The sequence below is a fragment of the Dermacentor andersoni genome, chromosome 3 (genome assembly GCF_023375885.2).
Source record: "Dermacentor andersoni chromosome 3, qqDerAnde1_hic_scaffold, whole genome shotgun sequence".
NCBI lineage: Eukaryota > Metazoa > Arthropoda > Arachnida > Ixodida > Ixodidae > Dermacentor > Dermacentor andersoni.
Window position 1 is genome coordinate 52,588,658 of NC_092816.1, and position 9,682 is coordinate 52,598,339.

General features: G+C 49.0%; 1 long non-coding RNA gene across 1 annotated transcript; it reads right to left on the reverse strand.

Annotated features, from left to right (window-relative positions):
• Positions 1 to 1,183: 1,183 nt before the first annotated feature.
• On the reverse strand, positions 1,184 to 6,499 carry LOC126548072 (uncharacterized). Its single transcript, XR_011893376.1, has 4 exons — positions 5,149 to 6,499; positions 4,316 to 4,378; positions 2,460 to 2,535; positions 1,184 to 1,268 (listed from the first exon to the last, which is right to left on the reverse strand). It is a non-coding gene; the product is annotated as an uncharacterized lncRNA (long non-coding RNA).
• Positions 6,500 to 9,682: the final 3,183 nt, after the last annotated feature.

Below are 9,682 nucleotides of genomic sequence, written 5' to 3' on the forward strand. Positions count from 1 at the left end.
ATACATACATACATACATACATACATACATACATACATACATACATACATACATACATACATACATACATACATACATACATACATACATACATACATACATACATACATACATACATACATACATACATACATACATACATGCACGCGCGCGTACCGAGCACTCACCCTTTCTCCATGCAGAGCGTGACGGCCGGGAAGTGGATGCCGGCCATGCGGTCGTAGCCGTACATCACGGCGGTCGGGTACGACTCGTACTGCAGGATGTCGGTGCGCGCCTGCATCACGCAGAAGGCGGCGCACACCGCCTGGCACACCAGCCGCAGGGTCCGGAACAGGCACGCCAGGCTGCGCGCGGAGGGCGACCTCGCGTAAGGGCCCGCAGGGCTCCGCGGATTCACGTTTTGTTGCGCCTGCCGACGCATCCGTGGCCACGTGACGACGCGGATAGCGCCCGACATTCTAAGCGACTTGAGTTCCTGTGTACGCTTATACAGCAACGCCAGAGGCGATAGGTGAAACTAAAGGACTACACGGCAAAAAGTGTCTTTCCCACAACGGATTCTTCGTATTCGCGCGATATCGGCATTTAATGTTTGCAAGCGCAGTCATGCTTGACAACTCTTGCCTTCCTATTTTTCGCTAGTTCTTTTAGTGATTGAATATTGCGTTACCCAGCCAGCTTACATCACGCGTTCTTCATGCATATCAAATTCTTGGAGGTTGTTCTCTCTTATCTTCCTATACTTATGCCATACACTTACCTTTCCTTGCGTAATTAAGATCCGCTAAAAAGTCTTGAACGTACTAGAAAGTGAACGAGAAAACAGCCAGTACGTGACTCCTGCTAGCACTATTGCGATTCATGGCACACATAAATGCTAAGTCACTACCTCTCGCAAGAGTGTTGTCGGGCTGGATCGGCTTCCAATTTTTGTCCGAGGCTCTCCGTAAGTTGAGGTCTGCACTCGCTGCCTCTTTCTGCAGTGAATGGCGTTTATTAGACGCTTTTCCTATAACGGCAGAAAGCCTTACAATCCGAGAAGCGATGCTGGCGCGAAAAAAAAAGAAAGCTTTTGTTGACAACCGCCAAGTGGTACAGAGCAGGCCGCGGTGCAGAGACACCGACCTGGCCCTGGTGAGGCGGTCCTTCATCCGTTTCGAAATGACGGCCTGGACGTAGAGGAGTATCTTGGTGACGCCGCTGTACATGGACAAGCCCAGCCAGAAACCCAGGTAGCCACCGATCACCGCCAACACGGTTGTCGACTGCGCGTTCGAATCAACCGGTCATGTAGTTAGTACAAGGGGTGATCATTGTTTTTAAGTTTCCGAAACTTTTTTTTCAAAAAGTCACCTGAGACAGATAGCATAATTCTTGTCCTTGAGCTGGATTATTCGAAGAGGAGGACACAACCAGCACGAGAAACGGAAACGCACATTGAAGTAATTAACAAAACATTGTCAGTTAACTTCGAAATTTACGAATTCTAGCCGGTGGGCTTTCAAGACGTATCCATTTGAAATGAATCTCCGAGATGACGCAAGTTTTGACATATTATTTCCCAATGTGCGGGATGGAGTACGTGGGCATCCAAGGTACTTTCGTGCTTCAATGAGTAAAAGAGCGTTTTATTAAAAATGTAAGTGTAACAACAGTGCATTTCTTTAAGGCGAATTAGACGGCGCATATCTCCAAACTGGTGTCATTCTGGAAATTCATTCCAATTGGATACGCCTTGCAAACTCACCGGCTACAATCCGTAAATTGCCATGTGTGCCGTTAAGTAATTAATCAGAAAAGTAAGTAGTGTTTGTTCTAATTACTTGAAGATGTGTTTCGATTTCTCGTTCAAGTAAGGTTTGCCTCTCTGAATGATCAAGCTCGAGGACTAAAACTGTGTTATCAGCCACAGACGATTTAAAAAAAGAAAAAAAAATCCGGAAAACTTAAAACACGATGGCACCTCTGTGTGCACCTTCGCAAGCAATGCCCCGAGAGCAGACGACAAATTTCGTTTCAGGCAAAGAGTGTTCACGACGTCTGGACTGGAAGCTGACACGAGCATGCGCGCATTTTTTTCTTTCCGTTGAATATTCTGTCTGGAAGAACACTTCGCCTACGCTGCGGCTATGACGTCCTTCATGCAACTTTGGCCGTTTCACGTCACATTGTTCACAGTTTATGTATGGGAGGTGAGCCGGGGTGCCGTGTCTCTCAACTTCCTCCCAGTAATCAAATTACTCGTTACGGGATTATTTATTTGCAACACTACGAACGAGCGCTTCGGTAAGCGGGACGTGGTGTAGGTACACGCGTAAGCGAGTCGAGCCTACATGCGTCGAGAGCCACATGTCGATTACTTCCCGGTGCATAATGAGCGTAATTATTGGACGTGTTAAGTTTTTCTTTGCTCTGTGGGGTTAGGGTGACGCAGCTGATTCTAAGAGAAGGCTTACCGTGTGCATTGGGATGGTCTTCAGTATGGCCACGTAGCGGACTGGGATGGTGAGCTTCATGTTCAAGTAGTAGTACCTGCGGGTGTTTTATTTATTTACTTATTTATTTATTTATTTATTTATTTATTTATTTATTTATTTATTTATCCTGGTCATTAGCTGTGCTTCATTTCCCTCTAGCAATTAAACTTGCCCTTGCTTGATAAGACGAGCTCTTTCTTGGCGAGCTTGCTTAAAATAAGAACACGAAAGGAATCGAATCGAAACACAATACGCAACTGTATCAAAACTTAGCCAAATGAATCATTAAGAACAGATAGCTTTGTTCTCTCGGACTCAGCGAACTGATTGTCACGGCGCAGCACAGCAACACGCGCTGCTTTCTGTGGAGACGCTTCTGTGAATTAAAAATTATTCTAGCAGAAACCATAAATAGCCATTTTCAATGTCAGCGATAGCTTTCCCATTATCCCACTGAGTTATTAAATTTTTTTTTTTTTGCCTGCGGAGAACGAATTGCCAATGATGACGCAATACACTAATCTGAAGTAGTTTCTGACGTACCCGCAAGGTTGCCTGATGACCATGCCTGTCGCAGTGACCATGAATCCTTGGGCGATCTCTTCGTTCTCGCTCATAACGACCAGCAAGTGGGAGCGCGTACGTTAAGGTATAGAAAACGTACCCAGCGTGTTCTCTAAATTACATGCAACAGCGTCCCTTCAAACACCATGGCTTTCTTTGTTTTCTTTCCCCGCATCCATGGCTTCGGAATCCTGGCGTCTATGCTGCAGCAACTGCTTGATAAGACGAGCTCTTTCTTTCTCACTCGGCAACCATGGGTGGCTTCGCGTTGTATGCGGACCTCTCTCATTTATTCTAAGCGCCGTTCTTGTGTTTCACCGTTTTATGGCAGCACAGTGGAGACGCGCCACACTTCAGCACGTGCGACGTCTATTTTTTTTTTTAGAGCTCTGCTCGCCCGTTCTTGCGGCGAGCGTCGGCGTCCCTCGTGGCCGAGCGAGCGAGCACAGCGAAGGACGAAAGAGCGAACGCGGAGCGCAGCGGGGGATGAAAGACAGCGACAGCGAAGAGAGCGTGAGGAGGAAAGCGGAGGGTATGGCGAAAGCGTGAGAGGAAAAGCGTAGTGCCGCGCAAGACGGGCTCTGCGCCGACGACGGCTACGAGATGGCGCCAGAGTAGCGCGCGCCTTCCCTATGGAAACAAAGCGCTGCGTGAGCGGAGGGTGCTGTGAATCGCGCCCACGCGTCACCCGCGCGCTCCCTCTCGCGATCTCCAGATTAACGAGGCAGTCGCGCCACCCTTCGCTCCGTTTGCAACGTGCCGCACGAGACAGATTGTCCGCGCCAGCAAATATATCGCGAAGTGAAAACACGTAGAGAGCTGCGCTCAAATTTCGCGTTAGGGGGTATCGTAATCGTCGGTGAACTTTTCTATCTTTTTTTTCTCATCTACGTCACAGGGTGTACGAATGCGCTTGGGAGGCATTTCAATGCGTTTGATAAACGTAAGTCAGAGGCGATGAAACGTGCATCAGGTGAGCGCAGGGGTTGTAATATTTGTCATAACGCCCGCGCGGAAGCTGTCGTGGTCCCCAGACGCCGCGCGCGTGAACGTGAACGGGCCTTCGTGCGACATCGCCGCGTCGCCTCCATCCTAACTGCGCGAAGTGGCTAAAGAAACTCGTTAAAACAGACGTTTGGGCGAGTTGATAAGACATATTTGAAACAGAACAGCGCGGTGTTCACGCGGACAAGATAAGCTTGACTGCAATGCCTCGCCACTGGTTTTCAGCGCCAGCTATGTTCAGCGTTAAACCTGCATGCTGATCTCACCCGTTGAATGGAACTCCGCTCTCCCTGCCCTGGTAGCCCAAAGTGATGTCGTAGGTCGTTTCCCTGCAAAGAGGTTTGAAGAACTCAATAAGTGATCTGGCACGTCGAATGTTTAGGCACTTTCCGGCATGCACTCGGAGTGACAGCCTACATCGGCTCGTGACACGTGCTGACAACGACACGGAATGCGGTCGCTCACCGCCTACCCCGAACCTGATCTCCGTGCACAAGTCATCCTTCCGGAAGACCTCACTATTTTTGGAAGTTGATCGACATATGTAAAATAATGCGATTAGTGTAATGAACACCTAAGTCAATTCAGGTCTTCGACCGTCGGCTTTAAGAGCACCGCGCATAGAGATGTTTCAACAGTTCATGGCGACGCTCATTATGAAGGAATGAAAAAGAAAGTAAAGTTTAGCCAGGTTTGCTACCCTAGACTGGGCGAAGATGAAAAGTAGAATAAAGAAAAAAAAAATCAGTGTAGAAGTCGTGCACGGCGTACCCCCGACAGCGCTCGCATCGCATTCGATGGATGTCGCACACCCAGTCCGGGCTCGTCTTCAAAGAGCGCAGCAGGGCTATAGGCGTTCTCGTTGTGGGAGACCAATGTAAACGCGACTGTACCACGTGGCCTCGCACAACCATATTCCTCTCTGCCAAAGCCTCTTCGCTGCCGTAATTTTCGGAAGCAAACAAGCAGAATCAATAAAGTGGATCGCTTGGCAAGTTATGGAACGACATTATACGATCGAGAAGCGGCGCGGTTGTGGAGATGAAATTTTGTGGGCATAAACGTACGTTGCTTCTCCCTCTATCGTTGCTCAACTTACTCGCAAGGATTCCTGCACGCTTCTCTGCAGACCCGGTCGTAGATGGCTTTGCTTCTCTTGAGGACGCAATCAACTGCGTTACGAGTAAAAAAGAAAATGTGTAAAAAAAAAAAACAAATATTACGGAGTTGTGTGAAGGAAGCTAAGAACGCCTGCTTTCGTGCTCTAAAACATGCAGTCATGTGACAATTAATGTTCGAGGTTCGTTGCGAAAATCGGCCTAATCTTCTTCTATGGTGTCCCTATTGGTTCGCATGTATACGTTGGTGATCCTACGATTCTATGCTGGTGACCCGACAACCATATCGTACGGTAACGACCCAACCACTCAAAGGTCGTTACCGCACGGCACGGTGTGTAGTACATAGAATCCGAGATCGGAAGGCGCGCGCTGTCTCGGAGGCCATGTGTAGTAGAATGTAGTACAGTATACCGAGGTACGGCAAGATAGCGCGCGGTAGGGTGTGCCCGGGCACTGTTTGGCTGTGACTTCATGTGGGCATATCATGTTATGCTATTGTACAGTGCGGCTCGGTGATAGCGTTAAAGCTGCATTTACACGACCGACCGCGGACGAGCATGACGTAGCCATGACGACGAATTGCGCCGCCAGCAGCTTATCTGCTTCGTCCTTGCGGGCGACGTGATTGGGTGGTACTAAGCCACGTAATGCTGGTCCGCGGAATGTAGTCCGTTTTGTGAATTCTGCTAAAGGCCAACTGCAACGAACTTTTTATTTGGCTAGGATAGGATAGGAGTAACATTAATATAGTGCCGGCAACCGACAGTTTAACGCGTCGTGACGCTGGCCAAGCGTCGACCCGGGGTTGTACCCTACTCTTCACTACCCCAGTTGGGCGCGTTTGTAGTGGGTCATGAGGCTTGTGCTTTTCGAGCGCACCCCGGGCCTGCTGGACGGCCCATAGTTGTGTGTCCTTGTCTTAAATTTGCTCTAAATGAGTAGTACCTACCCCGAAAGCAATGCCGGAAAAGCCACAAGCCTGGTCAATGCATAGTTTTCTCGTTAGCAGCCTTTGAACAGCACCCGAAGCAGACGACACGTGCAGCTGGTGGTTATCGCAGCGACGCAAGTCCCAGCACGCCCCCTCCGTATATCATTTACTCTGGCCGTTCTCGCAAGCTCACGTAAACTACGAACAGGACAAGCGCAAGTTTGAAGAAGCAATCCGGAGCGAAGAACTCGCTCCCCAACTCTGGGCCGTCCAGCAGGTCCACGACGCCGCCAGGAAACTCAACCTCCCGGTTCCGTCGTGGGAGACGCCCACTCCATGAGAGCCCAAAGCTCTCGTGGCCAGCAGGACCTCGAATAAAGTTGATTTCCTTCCTTCCTTCCTTCCCTCCGATGTTCAAGCGAAGCTTGTAGTGGTTCACAAGTTTCGGTGACGTTTTCGTGGTCACGCAAAAAAACACAGTTGCTCCCAGAGCAGAGCTGCCGTGTGAAAGGGCGTTTGATGAGTTGACAGCTCCGCCGGCGCCGGAGCGTGAGTCATTAGCAAGGATTCCAGCTACACAGGTGCACGCTCACGCCCCGCGCGCAACCGATCAGAGCCGTTTCGCTTCCGCCGGGGAGGGAAAGGACAGAAAAAGGTATCGCGCACGCTGCGCCGGCTTCGTTTCCGTTCAGCTCAGTCCCGGAAAACGGATGGGGCGGCCGCGCGTTGTGCGTTCTCCCGAGGAACAGGCATGCTTCGACGAGCGGCGGCGAGAGCCAAAGGGCTCGTCGTCGGCGCCTCGATCCAGCCGTTAGAGCCACCCGAGCTCAGGCAATCCGACAGCAACGAGAAGAAGATGCCGAGCTCAGGGCATCGTTGCCGGTGCCGGATGCCAAGCAATCCGGCACCGTTACCTGTGAGTTACTAGACAGAGACGAAGGTTAGGTGCATGCAGGACAAGCTTTGCTTTTCCGGTAGTGGAAGTCATTTTTCGGTTGGTTATTTTTTGTCAGTGTGCCGTGGGCAGCCTTGGGCGCCGCCTTATCACGGAGGTCATGCATAGAAGCCACGCGTTCTAGGTTATGCGTCACTACCGGCGAACAATAAACGTGGCGTTTTTTTATTTTTTCCAGTTTTGGTATCAAAAACGGCTTTTTGGCTTTGCGACACTTCCGCTTGTAGTTCAAATGTCAAATTTTGCACGGGTGCTCCTCGATGGTTGCACTACCTTAAACAAGTTTTTTTTTTTTTTTTATGTGGTCCAAAATTGTGTTGCAGTTGGCCTTTGAACCTCCTCCCGAAACGACGTACACACTCCTGCAAAGCATGCTTCGCCACATCTGTAGTTAACTTGTGGGAGAGCTAAATGTACAAAGGTTTGCAAGTTCACTTTGCCGCATTAGGGGTAATACTGAGGTAAAGGCTAACTCAGTCAACCATTTATTACAGAACAGGAAAAAAAGAAAAATGTTCAGGTGTTGTCGTGACGGGACACGACCAACGACGTGCCCTGACAACTGTCACGTACCCGTCTGCGCGTCGTCGCACATGACTTCGTCGAGCTTGTTACGGAAAGGGTACGTCTTCATGATGCAGCCGCAGTTATGCAACGTGATGTTCATACGGCACTCTTCCATGCAGAGCTGCGAGAACAGTTGATCGAGTACTCATAAACTGAGCTTCTCTATAAACACGTGACCAAATTGAGCTAAAGCCACGTTAAATTAGTGATGTCAGTCTGACGCAACCGGTCATCGAAAGCGGTGGTGCGAAATATTCCCAAAACAGAAAGTTTCGTCCTCATATTCTCAGCTAATGACCAACCTTTTCCGACAAAGAAACGCAGTTAAATGTAGCCGTTAACGAACACACTATTATTATTAAAAGCTGATTTATTATTCTATTTGCATTTCGAGTATACTGGGCTGTATTCAGCTAACTTAATCCCGCAGTTTTTCTATTTCTCTCTCGGTCGACACTGTGCGAGCGATCAACATCCCGAACTTCTGGTTTTTACGAAACCAGCCTCGGAACGAGTATTTGGTTTGCTTATGAAGCAGAATCATATGTCGTATCTGATGTCATTATTGAAGTCACACTCTTTGAAGCGGCGCTCGAAAAATGACCCGCGATAGTGTTGTGTGTAATAGCCCTTGAATTCTAACCTAACATGCGCACACCAGCCGTGACATACGTCCGTCGCTAAAAGCCTAAAGGTATGACTTCGAGGAACCAGGAGGAAGCACCTGCAGTTGGAAGCATATGCTACGTTATCACTTTAGAAAATCCAGTCTACGATTAAACTTCCAGCACGTTCTAGAACAGTAGGTAAAAATGCAGAGTAACGAAACATCTTAAAGAGCCGACGTCTCTGACGTTGGTCTGACCCGTGAGCAAATGGCTTTTAATGCTGCCACGTAAAGGATGTTGACGTGCGTGCAACGCAACGGCGTCTCGCTTACCGTTTGAGTCATGTAGGCCGGGTAAAACGGATGCTTTCCAAACATCTTGTAGTCCACGCAGTTCGTGTCGTACGGAGCCGGTAGAGCAATGCTGCCTTTCTGCACGTAACGAGATGTAAGAGAGATTCGACAAAGCGTGTGCCCCGTTGCGACAGCTGCAAGTGCGCGTTTAAACAGACTATAGTATTTTATAAGTAGTGTACGCAAAACGTACGCTGCCCAGCTACAAAGCCAAAGTTACAAAGACCGCATATGTACTGTCGCAGGGCCATTTTTGATATGCCATTGATCCAAAGCCGAATGTTCCGAGAGACAGGCTTATCACCCCGATATTTCTAGCACGGAACGCGGTTCATTTACTTATATTTAGGCGCATGCTACGCAATCCCCATATTTGGTCAAAAATAATCCGTCGTCTTCCAGTGAAATGACTGTCATAGTGGAAACTATCTCATCAACTCACGGCAGTCAGCCAACGAGAATAGAGACGAACTCTTCTAATGTCCCTCTCTGATCACGCTCCCCGCGACGACGACTGAACGAGAGCTTCACAGAATTAGTAGTAGACAATGGGCGAGCCTTTCTTCCCTCTCGCAACACGCTGCCGGCTCTCGTTAATGATAATGAGTGGCTTACATTAGACTTTGCTGCACTGCAAGGAGTCGGTGAGACGGAGCATACTGTATATAGGTACTGCTTCGGAACATCAAGCTCGCTCGCTCGCTCGCTCGCTCACTCACTCACTCACTCACTCACTCTGTCTTGTTCGCTTTCGTTTCGCGACGGCACTTGCACGTACCTGCTCGATGCTGTACTCGTAGTTTCCGTTCGGTTCGAGAATGACGGTGTGCTTAGCGCCGGCGTCCAGGCTGTCCACGTGGTGGAATCCCACGTCGGCCACGTACCGGTCCAGCGACACCAGCCGGCTGATCTTCCACGTGATGAACATGCTGAAGTCTGCGTCGGCGGTTGTGCAGATTGCATAGATAGATAGATAGATAGATAGATAGATAGATAGATAGATAGATAGATAGATAGATAGATAGATAGATAGATAGATAGATAGATAGATAGATAGATAGATAGATAGATAGATAGATAGATAGATAGATAGATAGA